The 18,815-nt window shown below is 38.8% G+C and overlaps 1 long non-coding RNA gene across 1 annotated transcript in view; it reads left to right on the top strand.

Annotated features, from left to right (window-relative positions):
• The window catches only part of LOC133082417 (uncharacterized), a 358,686-nt gene extending 342,265 nt beyond the window's left edge, over positions 1 to 16,421 (top strand). Inside the window, exon 6 of the long non-coding RNA XR_009698951.1 lies at positions 16,345 to 16,421. This is a non-coding gene — a long non-coding RNA (uncharacterized LOC133082417). The remainder of the gene's footprint in view (positions 1 to 16,344) is intronic.
• The last annotated feature ends 2,394 nt before the right edge of the window (positions 16,422 to 18,815 follow it).

Consider the following 18,815-nt stretch of genomic DNA (forward strand, 5'->3'; position numbering starts at 1 on the left):
CATACATCCAAATGATTGCTATCTCGTTGGAAAACTTATACCTAATTCAGTGTTTGTGGCATCATCCAAATTATTTTTAGAACTTGTCCTTCCGTACTGTCTTCAGGGACAGTTGCTCCTTCTCCCTTTTTCTCTTGCACGTACACCCACACCTGGATGTTATTTCATGATCTTGAATAGTTTTAAATTCCAAATGGTAATACATGGCAAGATTAGTTACTTTATTAATACTCTTCATCAAATTTATTACTGTTTGACACAGTCATGCACCTTTAAGTGTTCTTCTCAGTGCCAAGAAGGAAGCCAAAATATATAAACAAGTTACACATGAAAGATTAGTTCCTGCCAAGGCAATTTCTCAGTCTGCTACTTATAATGAGAACTTAATTCCACCCTTATCTGTGTGCTGAGCTCACAATCCTTATATCTCCTTGATTAGACTTGGGGAGGAGGTTGTATCATCATCATCATCATCTCAGCTTTGAAGATTAAAACGTTTTTTCTAGGGATCAAATTTCCCTCCAAATATAAGAATATTTTCCTATTAGGAAATTCAAAAGAATATGCATAGGAACTGTTCATCAAACGATACCATTAAGTGAGTGAAAAGGCAAGCTACAGTGTGGGAGAAAATATTTGTAATCTATCAATCTGGCAAAAAACTTTTATTTGGAATGTATAAAGAACTCCTACAAATCAAAAAGAAAAAAGGAAGACAAACCAACAGAAATACGTGGGCAAAAGAGCTGAACAGACACTTGACAAAAGAAGGTATCCAAATAAGCAATAAACTTATTAGAGGATGCTCAACATCATGAGTCATTAGGGAAATGCAAAATAGAACTACAGCAAAATATTGGTATACACTACTATGGTTAAAAATTAAATGGATGAATAATACCAACTCGGTGAGAATGTGGAACAATTGGAACTCTCACACATTGCTAGTGGAAGTATAAACTACTATAATCATTTTTGAAAACTCTTTGGTAGTATTTAAAATTTTTTTAAATTATAGTAAAATATACATAACAAAATTTACCATCTTAACCATTTTTAAATGTACAGTTCAGTAGTATTAGGTACATTCACATTGTTGTGCAACCATTTCCACCATCCATCTCCAGAACTCTTTTCATCTTGCAAAACTGAAACTCTGCATCCATTCGGCAAAAACTCCCCATCCCTCCCTGCCCCCAGCATCTGGCAACTAACATTCTACTTTCTGTCTCTATGAAGCTGACTACTCTAGCGACCTCACATAAGTGGAATTATACACTATTTGTCTATTTGTGACTGGCTCATTTCATTTAGCGTAATAACCTTTATCCTTAAGTTTCATCCATGTTGTAGCATGTCAGAATTTATTTTTAAGGCTGACTAATATTCCATTATATGTATGTACCACATTTTGTTTATCCATTCATCTGTCCATGGACACTTGAGTTACTTCCACTCTTTGACTCTTGTGAATAATGTTGCTATGAACATGGGTGTACAAATATCTGTTCAAGACTCTGCTTTTAGTTCTTTTGGATTGGTAGTATTTTTTAAAAAGCTAAATACCTTTCTATAACCTAACAATTCCACTTTTGTATAAGGAATGCTTATGTCCATAAGAAAATGTGTGCAATAACATGCATAGTGGTATTATTCATAATAGCACCACTTTAGACATAATCCAAATATCCTTCAGTAGTAGAATACATACATAAACTGTGGTATATTCACACAATAGTACAATGTTACATAGCAATAAACAGAACAAGAACATGAATTACTTTTTTTTGTTTTGTTTTGTTTTGGCCACGCCTTGCCGCATGCAGGACCTTAGTTCCCCAACCAGGGATTGAACCCGCCCCCTCTGCAGTGGGAGCGCAGAGTCTTAACCACTGGACCGCCAGGGAAGTCCCAAGCATGGATTACTTTAAAAACATAATGCTGAGCAAAAGACAGGTACTCAAGAGTACATAACGTATGCTTTTATTTTATATAAAGTTCAAAAACTGTCAAAACTAATCTATGTTGATACTGTTTAGAAAAATGGTTTTTTTGGGGGGAAGAGTAAAGACTGGTAGTTAGCATAAAGGAGACTTCTGGGCTTCTTGAAATGTTCTACATCTTGATTTGAGTGGTGCTTACATATATACATTTAATTGATCTGTATATTTAAGATTTGTGCAGTCCGTTGTGGTTATTCATCAATTTAAAAGAGGAATCTGAGCACACTTTGTTGAATGGCAGCATCACTGAGATAAATACACAAAGTGCTACTTTAAAGGGACAATATTAATATGATCATATTTGTTCTGACATGTTTATTAGAGACAAGCATATTACTTTATAGTCACTCCTATTGGGTCCTATCCATAGTCTGCAATCCAAGAAATAAAAACAAGTAATATCTCTGGTGGCAATATCAGAACACAGTGATTTAGGAACTTATCTTGGACTTTGTCCTTTGTAAAATACCAAGTAGTCATTGTTAACTAGTTTAATGCCCAATACTAAAGAGCTCACGAAACATTTTTAAACACTTCCATCCCATTGGTTGTCTTTATTTTACCAGTAATTAAAAAAAGTAAACCACTGCCTTTCATTCCCTTTAAGGTTGAGAGGTGACCATCTGAGTTCTATTTAATGCTGCATTTGTGTCTGGTTATGGTTCAAAAATGTTCCTTTAATCATGAAGTGGAGAATTGTTTTTGGATGCCAGATATCATATGCTATTCCAGACTCTTTCCAAATTGTGAACATTAATTTTTCTTGTACACCAATCTTTCCTCAGCTGTTTCATTGATTTGGCTTTTTTCCCATAATTCTCTAAGTGAAGAGTTGGCATTAGTCATTGTTTGTGAAGAACATTCAAGTCTCAAATCCCAATTTCCTACCAATAAATGTGGAGAAAATTAGTAGATATAATGTTGCAACGCATGTTAAAAGAGAAAATGTTAAAAATGTAACATGCTACTTCAGATCTATATGACATTCAGTTAGTGTTTTTTAAATTAATATTTAGAAAAAACAATTTTCTTACATGATGTGCTCTCCAGGGAAAGGGAGAAAAGGCGTCCAATAAATACCAACTCTCTTCTACCCAAGGTTATAAGTATTTTGAGAAACAAAACAAAGACGGCAATATGGATATGCAGATATCACCTTTATTATTGGGAAGGTCCGGTTTGAGGATTTGTCTTTAGGCCTAATATTGTACTGGGCCTGCTCACTGATTCCCAGAATTAGGCAAATATACCCACCCAGTCTTAGACAGAACTGGATAGGGATTCGCCTCCCCCTGCAGGTGTAACCACATGTATAACCTGGGGTCTGGAAGACCAGAGGAGAACTTATGTTACCTACAGGAAGCTTGCTCCCAAGAGGAAAAAGGGCAAATTCAAGCCAGTCATGCCCAGTTATTCTTCCCAAATTTACCACTCAACTGTGTCCTTCCATCTCCCCACAGGCAGCGTAAGTAAAGGATTCAGAAAGGGGTCCCTAGTAGACTAAGTGAGCTCACTTTGTGAAAAGGGAACATCAGGAATGGTGAAGTGTTCCTAACTAACATAGCTTTTTCCATCGGATCTCTCATTTCCTTCTCTCTTCCTAATTACCAAAGAAAAAAGTGTAAATTAAATATAAGGCATAATGAAAATCTAAATGGATTAATGTTCTTTTATTACTAGCCATGGCACTACCCTCAAATTAAATAGAAAATATTTCTAGAAACATAAGCCACCAAATCAAGGAGAGCAGAAAAAAGTTAAAGTCTATGTTGAAAATCTCTCAGATTGTGATAGTATTTGTTTTCAACCAGCTTCAGAATTGGAAATGTGAAATAGTAAAATTACATTAAAAACCGACACCCAGATATCTTCAGAAGATTTTACTGCTCAATGCAAAGTATAATGCTTAGAAAAATTTAAGGAAAATACCAAATCTTCATTTTATAAAGCATAAACTAATCTCTCACAAACCTAAATTTGTATTCGAACCTCTGTTCTTTCCTAAAAGACCTCTTCAACAAGGAGTCCTTATTCCTATACTTCCTGAATCTTGGTCTTGTCTATGCTGTTTCTATTCTAAAAGACAGAAGTCCTCATTTTATGATTTTCTAGAATGCAAAGTCATATGCATTAGATGCCACCACATGAAATATGAATACACTTCTGCAAAGATAGTTCATTTCATAGTGAAAGAATAAAATAAATTGCCCCTAAAGTATAATTAATTTCTACATGAAAGTAAATGGAACATAAAGCTTTAAATTACATCCCCATTTTTCAAAAGAAGGAAAGAACAGTAATATTTGAAGAGTATATTCTATGAGCTAGATATTGTGTTCCAGAGACTTTTCATAGGTTATTTTACTTAAACCTTACAAAAATCTCATGAGGAAAAGTGGTGTGACTCCCATTTGGATTAAAGAGATTAAGTGGCTTACCTGAAGGTGACTACTAAGTGGTGAAGTAGAATTTGAACCTAAGCGTGTCTGACTTCAGAGCCTATGCTTTTTCTTTATCAGGTTAAAAAAAATGGAATGTAAGATGGGGAATTTTTTTACATAGCTTTGATGAAATTAAAAATTCCTGGCTTTTTCAGCTATAATTTATCAACTATAATCAGGTATAAAGTTATATACCACTTTCTGGCAATTTTGGTGTAAATACTGCCCCCTAGGCACCATTGACCTAGTCTTCCAAGCAGCAGACCAGATCATATCAGACTAAATGGCTCTGTGACATCCACCAAATCTGACTCAAAGACTCTAAGGAAATTGTTGGCAATGACAAAGTTCTGTCATGATTTTGCCAAAGACAGGAGGTGCTAAATACCATGTTTCACTTAGGCCTTCCAGCCAAATGTTGCAGATTCCCAGTTTCTAGCCCAATGCTTCCCCAAATACCCTAAAATATTTCTCAGAAGCATAGTAATGCCTTTTCCGGATCCCAGGGTTCTGGATAGACCTTTCAAGATTCCTCGCAGCTTCTTCTATGCTGCTTTCCCTAATTGCCTCAAAGTATGCTAGAATTTGTGCCCTTATGGGTAATTATAACTCATTTGAACTGAAAAAAAAACCACATAAATGTATAGCTGCTCTTGCGTTTTTGGGTCTAGTGGTATCTTTATTTTAGAGAAAAGAGAAAAGAAAAGAAATAGCCAAATCGGTCCTGACACCAGCATAATCTTAAACCACTGTAACTATGCCAACCAGCCAGCTGTTTTAAGTACACTGAGCGTTCAATTACCTGAATATCCAGCAAAAATCTAATCTGCTATTGAATAAGCAAAAGCAAAAAAGTCAATTTTTTAAATCAAATTCTAAAATTTCTATCAAATGTGTTTCAAAACTGCATTTGATAAAAAAAACTACAGAGAAAACCAGTTTTGAAATGATTCTGAGTCAAATGGCTTGATGTTTAAGGAAAATTATCACATGTATTAGGATTCTCAGTTGAAAGCAACTGAGCCTGACTCTAACTTGATTTAAACAGAAGAGGAATGTACAGAATGGACAGGAAGACTGAAGAGCTAAGCTAATAAACTGTAAACCAAAGAGAGTACTACAATATCAGTATGAGAAAAGTGCAATGAAAGTCAAGAGGAAGGAGAGATTGATTCTGGGTAGGATGAGTGTTCCACTTGATGGAAGAAGTGTTATTTGCACCAAGTGCTATCTCTGTCTTATAACCATTTGGATATATGGCTTATCTTCTCTGCTAGACTGAAGTTCCCTTATAGGAACTGCCCCTTGTAGGAAACAAAATAGAGATTTTCTATTTTGTCAACACCTAGTGCAATTAAGTGTATACATTTAAGATGATTCAACATGTGTTTATTAGATACCTACTCTATACTAGGCACTATGTACTACTTACTGGAGATAATGAAGTGAGCCAAAGGAGGCTTGACTTCTTTCCTCATGGAGCTTACCATCTGGTAGATGAAACAAACATTCAAATGATCACATTCATTAATGAATGCACAATTACAAACTGTCAAAAGTGCTATGAGGGAGGAGAAAACAGTGCCTTGATGGCATGCAACAGGGAGACCTAGCCTTGTCTCTGGGGAGTAGAAGAAGACTTCCTTGAAGAAATGACAGTTGAGATGAAGTCTGAATGATGAGCAGGGATCTGGCCTAGTGATAGGGGGAAAAGAGAATCTCAAGCAGACGGAACAGTATATGCAAAGGCCCTTGTACACAGTAGGTGCTGTACAAACAATTATTTTGTACTCAGCTTCACCTTCTTCTGTCCAGCTTCAGGTGAAGTTGTATCCTTTCCCTTGTCAAAAATGGATCTTGCTTCCTGCATTCTTACTTATACCTTTGCCTCCTTTGAACCTCAGTCTATCAGTTGTCTTTTATTTCTCCTATATCCTCAACTACTCTCGCCATTGGATATTTCCCTTTAAGATATAATGCTCAAATCTCTGTGACCTAAAAAAATAAAACAGTAAAGAAACAAACAAACACGTCCCTGAATCCTACATCCCCCTCCATTACTTCCTATCTTTACCTATTTTTATTAGCAAAATTTCTAGAATAACAGTATTCTCCACCTGTAATCTCTACTTCCTCAATTCCCATTCATTCCTAAGCCTAGTAAATATGGATCTTGCCAAGGTCACCAATGATCCCCTTGTCACAAAATTCAGTGGATATATTTTTGTGTGTGTGTGTGTTAGTTTCTGCTTTATAACAAAGTGAATCAGTTATACATATACATATGTTCCCATATCTCTTCCCTCTTGCGTCTCCCTCCCTCCCACCCTCCCTATCCCACCCCTCTAGGTGGTCACAAAGCACCGAGCTGATCTCCCTGTGCTATGCGGCTGCTTCCCACTAGCTATCTATTTTACATTTGGTAGTGTATATATGTCCATGCCAGTCTCTCACTTTGTCACAGCTTACCCTTCCCCCTCCCCATATCCTCAAGTCCATTCTCTAGTAGGTCTGTGTCTTTATTCCCGTCTTGCCCGTAGGTTCTTCATGACCATTTTTTTTTTTTTTTTTGGATTCCATATATATGTGTTAGCATACGGTATTTGTTTTTCTCTTTCTGACTTACTTCACTCTGTATGACAGACTCTAGGTCCATCCACCTCACTACAAATAACTCAATTTCGTTTCTTTTTATGGCTGAGTAATATTCCATTGTATATATGTGCCACATCTTCTTTATCCATTCATCTATTGATGGACACTCGGGTTGCTTCCATGTCCTGGCTATTGTAAATAGAGCTTCAATGAACATTGGGGTACATGACTCTTTTTGAATTATGGTTTTCTCAAGGTATATGCCTGGTAGTGGGATTGCTGGGTCGTATGGTAGTTCTATGTTTAGTTTTTTTTTTTTTTTAAAACAGGGCTTTTACTCTTTTTATTTATTTATTTATTTTTGGCTGTGTTGGATCTTCGTTTCTGTGCGAGGGCTTTCTCTAGTTGTGGCAAGCGGGGGCCACTCTTCATCGCGGTGCGCGGGCCTCTCACTATCGCGGCCTCTCTTGTTGTGGAGCACAGGCTCCAGACGCGCAGGCTCAGTAGTTGTGGCTCACGGGCCTAGTTGCTCCATGGCATGTGGGATCCCCCCAGACCAGGGCTCGAACCCGTGTCCCCTGCATTAGCAGGCAGATTCTCAACTACTGTGCCACCAGGGAAGCCCTATGTTTAGTTTTTTAAGGAACCTCCATACTGTTCTCCATAGTTGCTGTATCAATTTACATTCCCACCAACAGTGCAAGAGGGTTCCCTTTTCTCCACACCATCTCCAGCATTTGTTGTTTGTAGATTTTTTGATGATGGCCATTCTGACTGGTGTGAGGTGATACCTCATTGTAGTTTGGATTTGCATTTCTCTATTGATTAGTAATGTTGAGCATTCTTTCATGTGTTTGTTCGCAATCTGTATATCTTCTTTGGAGAAACGTCTATGTAGGTCTTCTGCCCATTTTTGGATTGGGTTGTTTGTTTTTCTGAAATTGAGCTGCATGAGCTGCTTGTAAATTTTGGAGATTAATCCTTTGTCAGTTGCTTCATTTGCAAATATTTTCTCCCATTCTGAGGGTTGTCTTTTCGTCTTGTTTATGGTTTCCTTTGCTGTGCAAAAGCTTTTAAGTTTCATTAGGTCCCATTTGTTTATTTTCAGTGGATATTTTTTAAGTCTCATCTTGATTCTTGATAGCCTTGGACACTCTTGACCACTCCCTCCTTTTTTGGGTGTCATGATACTGCTCTTTCTTTGTGTTCTACCTTTTTCTCAGTCTACTTTGTAGTCTCTTTTATTTCAGTCTACTTCTTAAATATTGGAATTTCATCTTTGGCCCGGCCTCTTCTTGTCCTATACACTATAGCTGACTGAGCTCTCCCACTCTGCTTTTTGGCCCCTAGGCAAACCCTTTCTCCTCTGTCAAGCCTTGGTTAAAACTTACACTTTGTGACTCTGACTCCTTTACTCATTGTTAGGGCTGACTTTTCTAAGCTCCACTGCATTCTCTGCATATATATCCCCATAAAAGCAAGTCTTATTTTATGTTTATCGGTTTCCTAGCTTGTATCTTCAACTAGATTGGCAGTTCCTTGAAAAGGGGCACAATCTTTTTATACCTATCTTTCAGCACAGTGCCTGACAGAGAGTAGATAATTAATAAGCATTTACTGATGAGTGGATGAATGGGTTTTGGTAAGTTCTCTCATCTTTACAGCCCTGTGGAGAATGTCAGAGGAAAGCTGTGGCTATCTGAAGTTTGCACAGGTAGTAAGTGGCAGAATCAAGCATACGTTCAGTTGCCAGAACTACACAATAGGATACATGTTTGTGCAATGTTCACACTCTGCAAACTACTCTCATATCAATTATCTCATGCAATTTTCATAATAATCTTGTTGACTGAGTCGGGTAGATAGTTTTGTTGCCTTCTATATATATAAGGAAATTGAGGTTCAGAAAAGCTGTGATTAATGTCTACACAGGTTCTAAGTGGCAGAGCTAACTCTTGAACTAAGCTCTTTTGAGTGCAAGTCCAAGGTGTACACAGCTAGAGAACCACTTATCTCTGGGAGGGGGCAAAGTGAGACAGGATATAGAAATAGAGGCACTCAGTAAATGCTAATTCTCTCTTCCTTCCTGACTTCTTTTTTAAAAAATTAATTAATTAATTAATTAATTTTTGGCTGCTTTGGGTCTCCGTTGCTGCGTGTGGGCTTTCTCTAGTTGCGGCGAGCGGGGGCTACTCTTCGTTTTGGTGCACGGGCTTCTCGTTGCGGTGGCTTCTCTTGTTGCGGAGCACGGGCTATAGGCGCGTGGGCTCCAGTAGTTGCGGCACATGGGCTCAGTAGTTGTGGCTCGTGGGCTCTAGAGCGCAGGCTCAGTAGTTGTGGCGCACGGGCTTAGTTGCTCTGCGGCATGTGGGATCTTCCCGGACCAGGGCTCAAACCCGTGTCTCCTGCATTGGCAGGTGGATTCTTAACCACTGCACCACCAGGGAAGCCCCCTTCCCGACTTCTTATTCCCTTCAAGTCTGTCTCTATATTGTACCAACAGCAATGTGAGAAGAGAGTCATCACAGAATCCATTTTGGAAAAATTTCACAAGATATTTTTTCCACCTCTTCTCTCCCACCCTTGCCCTGTCCCTCTTGAAGCTACAATACAGATGCCAGAAAGAACTTTTCCTGCTCTAAGGTGTTATTGAAGGAAATAAACTCTATTGTTATTCTGTCATTGTTACCCCCCCCCCATATGTATCCTCTCCTTCCCCACCCTTGCCTGGTAGAACCTCCCTTTCATTGCCAATTCAGATCTCACTCACCCTTGAAACTTATGCACATCCTGTCTCCTCCAGGAAGCCTTCTTTGAATTGGTCAGCTCACACTGAGCTTAACCTTCCCTAGGCTACTAAGACACTTCCAGTTTATGTCAATTAGAGTGTGAGCTTCTTGAGGGCAAGGGGTCTATTTTATGGTTCTATACCATCCACCCACACCCTCATCCACCACCTAACTTCTGCCAGTACCGATGTAGGGCTGGGTACCTAGGAGGTGTTCAGGAAATGCTGGTGGATTGATTCACTTTGCATCCTTCACTCTTGACATCAATAGTAGGAATGGAAGGAGCTTCCCAAGGGAAGAATGTGGAAGTCTCTGAACCTTTAGCTCTGCTGGGTAAGCCATACTGGTGAGGCACTGAACACAGTGGCTTGCATTGTGTCAAACGTTCAGTGAGAACCAATGCCACATTAATCCTGTCTTGTTTTTCTTTTGAGTTCTGTAACCTGAAGTGTGTGTACTTTAGGGAAGAAATACACTATTAATCATGTTTGATAAACCAGAGGTTGAGGCCCCGGGAATCTACTTGTTCTGTTTACTCAGGGAAGGTTAGACCTAACTGATGTCATTTGCATTCACACCTATGGCTTTGGGACTTTACTGGTGTGCTTCCTTGAGACTACTTCCCTATTGCCTTTTGCCTTTTGGCATTTCTGATAAGATAAGAAGCCTTTGCACCTGGGCAGTGCTTTATGTTTTTCTACAAGTCCAGTGCTAGCACCTTAGTCCGGATCATCATCATCTCACATCTACATTATTGCAACTTCCTCCTAATTGGTTTCCATGGCTCAGTGTTCTGCTGTTTACAATCTATTTTCTACACTGCAACCAGAGTGATCTAAAACACAGATCTGATTATGTTCCACCCCTATTTAGAACTCTTCAGTGTCCGGAGGATAATGTCAGACCCCTTTGGCATCAAGAACTCTTCATGATTTGCCTCCTTCCTAGCTCTTCAAGCTTCATCTCCTACCCTTCCCTACTCCCATCTTCTACTCTCGTGTACTCTAAGCTCCAACCTTCCAGACATAATTGTAGATCCACGAGTGCACTGTGTTTTGTTTTTGTTTTTTATATCACAGTGCCTTTGCACATGCTCCTTCTGCCTGGATTGTCTTCCTACCTTCTTCTGAGCTCTAATTGGTGAACTTTTCTCCATCTTGTCAGACAACTCAAACCTCACCTTCTGAGTGAATCCTTCCCTAACTTACCATCCATTATTATTTGTTCTCTCTTTTGCACATACCTGCATTATAGTACTTTTCTCATTGCATTATAAATATCTGTTTATACATCTATCTCTGCAACCTGTGAGTTTCTTGAATGTTAGAACTATGGTCGACCCCTCCTCCCTTCACACACCTAGTACCCTCAGCACTACACACATAGTAGGTATTCAGGAATGTGGTTTAAATGAATAATTATTATATTTCCTAACTTAAAGGGCTCTTTCTGAACTAGGCTGACCTCGGAGTTGCAGCAAAATATCCAGTTGTTCAACTATCCCCAGGCTTCTGGGCTGGGTTAGGTGCGGCCCTTTCTTCAGAAAAGATGAATGGAAATGTGCTGTCAAGTTTCTTCTTAATTCAAGTTTCTGTAAATAAACAGCAGATTGGAATAACACCCTCAGCAATGTGGAATCAAAGAAAGCTCCTTTTCTTTGCTTTATACCTTCAATTTTTTTCCTAAATATATTATTTCCTCTAGACCTTCTCCTATACTAATCACTTATAACAGGAGATGCCTGGGTGATTGTTGGCTCTGTCTCTATTTAAGCTCAACCATGACCACTTTATTTCATCATATATATAATAACACACACATATACATACACATATTATCTTATTTAATACTCACAAATACCCTATAAAGTAGTTACTATTATTATCCATATTCTGTAGATGAACAAACTATAGCTCAGAGAATGTAAGTAACTTGTTCAAGGCTGTACAACTTGGAAGTGCTGGAGACTGGACTTAAACTTGGATCTGATTGTAGAGCCTGTATTTTAATCATTACATCACACTCCCTCATCTGTCTGAAGTTTATTACCCCCTTCCCTCCCTTCAGGGGCTCCACTGGGACCAAGCAGGAGGGTGGTGTTCTGCAGATCTGGGAGCTGAAAGAAAGAGATAGGAGGTTCCAAGTGTCCCCTTGTGCATTTCTTTTTCTAGTTTATATCTCATTGACATACACTATAAGGACTCTTAAAATGGCATATTCAATAAAGATCTTCTGGAGACTTGTGGTTGCTGCCACTCATTTATCTTTCTCTTAGGCAACTTGATCTTTTTAAGCCAAATTCTATCCACCACTAAGTAATGAGATAGATAAATATACAACTCTTGGAAAGTGTTTGTTTCAAAAATGTGAAAAGCCTAAAAAAGTGGAATATTTCACTAAAGAAAAGAAAACCTTACATTGAGCAAAAGAGAACTGTGCCCTGAAGGAAGGGAATTGAAATAAGAATAAAGCCACTTTTTTCACTGTGTCACCCCTCAAAACGCCTGGAACAAATTGTCATTGCAGGTGTCTTGTAGAATAAAACAAAGAATAGTGGACTTGGAGTCAGAGACCTGGGCTTGATTCCCACATTTATACCTTACTAGCCACTCAACCTTGCGCAGGTGACTGAACCTATCTGAGCTTCCATTTCCTCGTTGTTAAATTGGAGATAAAAACAGGACCTGAATTAAATTAATAATGAATTAAATTATGTTTTAACAATGCTTTACGTGCTCCTATTCACATCAGATATTACAACTCACCTAGGTAAAGTAAAAAGTCATCAATCTAGTTACCCTTATTTTAATGCTGGTCATTCTCTCTTTGATCACAACCAGACTCTACTGCACCTGGCTCCCCCTCCCCAAACCCCAGGCTCACTAAAAAGGCAGCACTATGTTTCTAAGAAAACAGTCCCTTCAGCCAATGTAAGCAGGTAACAGTCACAGTGAACGGCAGCAGTTGATAGAGAGTATTTGGGTGCCAGGACACCCACATCTAAGCATCCTGTCTATTTCTAGACAGGTGGAATGATACCAGACAGAACTGTTGGACCCATCTGCTCTAGTGGGAAAGGGAAAAAATGGTCTGTTTTGGGACAATTGGACCATACCAATTCAAGGGACTTGAGACTTAAGATTAAAGATCTTTATTTGAACATGGGAATAACTGAGGAGCCAGTGAAAAATATGAAAGTATAGCTTTGACAATAGTTGTTTCACACAGAAGGAAGAGGCCACCATATTTCCTGTGGTCACAACTTCCCTAGGTTGGTTAACTTGGTGCTGACTGCAGATTCCACACAGGAAAGAGTCATGGAAAGATGGGAACTGAAGAGATGCAGGAGCAAATTAGAATGCTGAGTGTCTCTTTAGGGATCAGGTTGAAGGGCAGGGTGGAATGGTATAGCTGAAGCTCAACATCTAAGTTAAGTTTTATGGCAAAAACAAAGCAAAGTAAATATTGTCTTTGTGGTCCCATTACTGGTCTGAATCTCTACTTTGATCGACCGTTCCCTCTTTATTACCTTCTTAAATCAGTACCCTTCATATTATCTATAGTGGAAATAATGAACTATGTATTTCAATGCATAAGGCAATTCTTAGTTGTGAAGGAAATAAAAATTTTAAAATTGGAGCATGTCAGAGGAAAGTCAGTAAAAATGCTGGTTCTGTGTGGAAGAGTTCTCTTGGATCAAAGTGATTACATAAGGTTTAAAAATCAAATGGTATGTTTGTTTACTAATATATTATGAGATTTTTTTCCCTTGCAGATGTAAGAATGAAAAAAAAAAAACAACAAGGCTATGCTAGCATATGGATGCAATTTGTTCAGATGTACAACTGGGCTGAAGCCATCAGTAACACAGTTATAAATTCTGAACCCCCTGCATTTTCTTATTTCAAAGTATGTTCTCCTCCATTTAAAGACAGAAATCAAATCAGAATTGCTCTGAAAGATATCACACTGAGGGCTCTGAGTAGAAAAAACATCACTGGCAACAGTTTGGACATCAGATTATACCAAGTCTGTCTGAATTTAAACTCATGAACTCTCATATTTAAGTTCAACATAAATCGTTTAGTTTTCAAGTTCCCTTAAGCTAGGAAAATTAAGACTTCCTGTTCTTCAGGGAGAAAAAAGGCCTAAAAACTTAAGGGGTTAGAAAATGTCTTGAAGCTCTTCATAATTGAGCATAAATGAGTCCAAACCATATGGATTGCATTTCCTTTTTTTACTTTGAACACTGAGGGGAAAAACATGTTTGGCAAAACGCTTCTTTTTTTTTTTTTCTTTTTTTTTTTTCAAACCCAAATATGTTACTTTCACCCTTGAGCCTTCTTCCCAAGCTGTACCATATGCCTGGAATGTTCCCAGGGCTCTTCAGTCTTTAAGTCTGCGGCTCCTGAGAGGCCTACTTTCTTCAAGAATCCATTCCTGGGTGACTGGAAGAGACATTCCAAATGCCTCCTTACTGGGTAACATTCCTGGGTGACTGGAAGAGACATTCCAAATGCCTCCCTACTGGATAACATACAACTTTGAAGACTCCCCTTCCTTCAACGTTCTGCTTAATGTACACTGTTAGTTGTATTTGCTAAAGGCTTGTTTTGTTTATATGCAATAACTCATGTCATTTATTCTACATCTAACAACCATTTATTTAGCATCTAATGTGTCCAAAGTTTTATGGATAAATGCCTAGGGTAGCCCAGTCTTACATTATACTTAATGATGCAACCCCATATGGAAGACTAGACATAGCCCTGGCTAATAATCCTCAAGTCAGACACAACCTCGAAGAGGGGATTGGAATCGTCCTACCAGAGGAGGAAGTCCCTTGATAATGGGATTGGAAAGGCTCCAATAAGTCTTCTTCAAAAGTATCAGATTCATTTGTTTGAATTAATAAGGCTATTTAAAAAGACAAATAGCTCCTAAAATATAGTAGTAAAATTTTAAAACCTGCAATTTGCTTTCTTCCGACTAGCTCACTGAGCTTTCCACAGTAAGGAGAGATATGTGTTTCAATAGGAGTGATAAGGGAATGAGAAAAATTTGGAGGGATGTGCACCATAGATTTTTATTTTAAGATATCAGAGCTACCTGTTATTTGGGTGAGTTGAGGTTAGGAGAAGGATGAGAGAGAGAGAGAGTGAGAGCAAAAGTGTGAGTGTGAGTGAGAACAAGAGCGAGGGGGAGAGAGAGAGAGAAGGAGAGAGAGAGAATGAAAGAGAGAGAGAGGTAGAGAGCACCAAGAACAGAAAATTCCACCAAGATGGAAAAGGATGGAAGTATACTCGCTTTCATTAGAATTTGACTTATGTTTAGGACATGAGGAGAAAATCCACGAAAAGATAACTCAATTTGGAAAGGAAACTGCCTGTAATACATATATTGTTTATTTTTCGTATTTACCTTATTTCTTTCCCTAATGAGGCTGTCAGCATTTTGGAGGGACTTTCTTACACTTACCATTTGTCACCCTTGCCATTCCCACCCCACCCTCACCTCAACACCTAACTAAGCCTTAGCTCAGAGGGGACATTCAGTATTTGGTTGATTAATTATCAGAGCTATTAAAAGTTTTCCCCAACATGGGGGATGCCCTCAGCACTGTGTTAGGCATTGTCCTTCTGATAACTTTCCTAGGACTCTATGGTGAGGAAGTGAGAGGTAAACTGATAAATCGGTATAATAAGTAGATTTGAAAGTGTGATTTTATGCTGACAAAATAAGAGGAAGTTAATTATTTGGAATATAGCCCTCATCTCTTAAGTCTGATAACCACTGGGAGAACATTTCCACATAAACCTTAGAAATCATTTTCAGTCTTAGTGGTTTGTTTGTTTAAAATCCTGTAGGGATTCAAGAGAGAGTGAGCCTCCGAGGAGGAGGTGGGTCTTTTCCATGCCCTGCAATGAGAAGGGTGAGACTTGGTGGGGAACACACCAATGTTGGGTTAGTTGGGTTAGTTTCTATTGTAGAAATTGTGCATCCAGAAAGAGGAAGTGAACCATGGTGAAATGCAGAGTAGAAGGAGGTGCCCAAGGCCCAGATGAGATAAGGAGGATGGTAATGCTTATCTTATTTTGATCAACATTAGCAAGCATGTACCAGACACCGTGCTAAACACTTTATATGCATTACCTCAGTTAATCAACACAAATTTATGGAATGAGTACTATTATTTCACTCATTTTACAGATGAGAACGCTGAGTTTCAGAGATCAAATGATTTTCCCAAAGTCACCCAGCTAATATGCAGAAGAAATAGCATAGAAACACAGACCTGTGTAGCCCCGTTGAACCACTTTAGTATACTGTCTTGAGTAGATCCACCTCTTCTGGGCTCCAGGATGTTCATAAGCGGGGAGAGTAAATGACCATATTTGGTTACATCTCAGTCCCTGGACTCATGTTATTATAACTTGGGGAACAGGAAGTACTGAGACTATTGAGACAGACTCCAAGTCCTGTCTTTAACCCTTCCCTTTCTGGATGTTTGCTCAGGTGCAACCACCATGCTTCAAGAGGAAGACATGAAGAAGATGGATCCTGTGGAGGATGTTGTCGAAGCTGGTCAGAATGATGAAGGGACCCAGTGGCATGTCTTTTGAGGGACAGATGAAGAAATGGGAGGTGATTAGCTCAAGAAGAAAAGTCTATTGACACATGATAACTATCTTCAAATAGTTGATAGACTGTCACATGGAAGTAGCATTAGGCTTATTCTATGTGGCAATAGGGGGAAATGTGGGAACAATGGGAAGATGTTAGGGGAAGAGAAATTCTGGATCAATAGAAAACAGCTTCATAAACGTAACACAGAGTTTTATTACATTATTTTGTGCCTTGGACCCCTTTACAAATCTGGAAAAGCCTGAGAACTCTTCTCAAAGGAATGTCTTTACGTGCATAAAATAAAATGCATAAGATTACACAGGAAACAAATTATATTGAAATATGATTATTAAAACCTTTTAAAAATTGAAGCTATCTGCAATGATTTTAAAGTGGATTGAAAATATTTGTGTTTTTTCGTTATTGATAGCACTGCTAGGGTTTGTTGCCTACATTCATAATAGAAGAAATGGTAAATTTCAGTTAGAGATTAGGAAAAATATATATTTTCTCCCATCAAAGTTCGTGGTACCTCTAAGGTACACATCCTCTAAGGGATGTGTGGATTCCACTTGAAGGTCTACTGAATTAGAGGTATCCAATAGTGGAATGTAAAGTCATGTAAAGTTGTGTTTTTCTTGTCACAGGACAATTTTTTTTTCCCACCATTCTGGCTAAATATACTTTGTTTATTTATTTATTTTTATTGGCATATGATTGCTTTACGATGTTGGGTTAGTTTCTATTGTAGAACAAACTGAATCAGGTATATGTATACATATATCCCCTCCCTCCTGCCTTCCTACCCTGCCCATCCCACCCCTCTAGGTCATCAGAGAGCACCGAGCTGATCTCCCTGTGCTATACAGCAGCTTCCCATTAGCTATCTATTTTACACATGGTAGTGTATATATGTCAATGGGACTCTGTCAATTCATCCCACCCTCCCCTTCCCCCTCTGTATCTACAAGTCCATTCTGTACATCTGCGTCTCTTTTTCACAAGACAATTTTTAAAGAAAGACTGTCAGAGATGTTTAAGTAGGATTCCTGCTTTGATTACATACTGGATGAGAGAAACTCTGCAGGGTACTAATTCTAATATTCTATGTTGAAAACTCTTTAATGGCTTTTATTACCTACAGCAGGGATTTTAAATTTTTTAAGCAGCAGAAGACTTTCTTCAAATTAAAATCTTACATGATCTCTCACTATATCAAACAGAACGAATGGGATCAGTTTTACACGGAAATGAAGGGCCTAGATCTCTGCCTGCTTAGCTTCCCCACTCACCGCCTTCCCTCTTCCCCACCTGCATCAAATTGAAGTCTCTCTGTTTTGACTGTGCGATCTCTTCTGAGGAGCCCTGGGGCTCTGTTAAACACAGGATCAAATCTAAGTTCCTTATATTTGCATTCAAGGCCACGTAAAATCTTACCTCTCAGCTGCTGCTCAACAGAGCACTCATTGTCTCCAAACAACCCGCAACATTCCTGACACCTCACCTTTGTTCACACTGCTTCCCGGTCTGGAATGCCCTACACGCCCTCCTCTCTTTGCCATTTCCCTAAACTATACCCTCCTTCAAGTTCAAATCAGGTTCCACTTCCTCCAAGAAGTATTGTCTGATCAGTCACCCTTGGTGATAGCTCCTACACTCCGATTCATTTTAATACTTTTCTGCATTTGACACTATGTAAGTGATGTTGCTTTGCTTTTTTTGCTGTGTCCATTCTGTCTCACCAGGAGAGTAGGCAACCAGGTCTCCTAGATTACCCTTATCTCGGGGGCCCAGTAAAGTATCCTGTACACAGAAGATGCTGAATCAGTTCTTGTCTATGAAATTCATTTTTCATATTTGTCCCATTTCCCTAAAGAAACCATAAGCTTTTTGTGGACAAGAACATTCTTAGACATTTCATCTGCTGCAATCTCTCTGGAACCTAGCATGATCCAGAATCTACAAGAGTCTTGAACTGGGTAGAGTAGGATTTAGACAGGAAAGGTGTTAGATAAGGGCAATTTAGAAGGGATGAAAAATAACATCTGATGTAGAGAGAGTTGTATCTGTTGCTGGGGAAGACGACAGATGTTAAGAATAAGCTGTGGAGGGCTACCCTGGAGAGTGAGGGAGCAGGTCAAAACATGATTAGGTAAGCAAAGAATAAGACGTCAGCGAAGAGATAATATGAGTCACAAGAAAGATCAACAGGGATTAACTGGAAACTTGCTCTGAGATAAAAAGCAGGGATAGAACCCTTCTCTTCCTGACCATACACCAAAGCTCAAACAGCTACGCAGTCCAAGCACAGAAAAAAAATACACTTTTGGGCAAAGACCCTGGTCTTCAAAGAAATATTT

The sequence above is a fragment of the Eubalaena glacialis genome, chromosome X (assembly GCF_028564815.1).
Source record: "Eubalaena glacialis isolate mEubGla1 chromosome X, mEubGla1.1.hap2.+ XY, whole genome shotgun sequence".
In the NCBI taxonomy this organism is placed as follows: Eukaryota; Metazoa; Chordata; class Mammalia; order Artiodactyla; family Balaenidae; genus Eubalaena; species Eubalaena glacialis.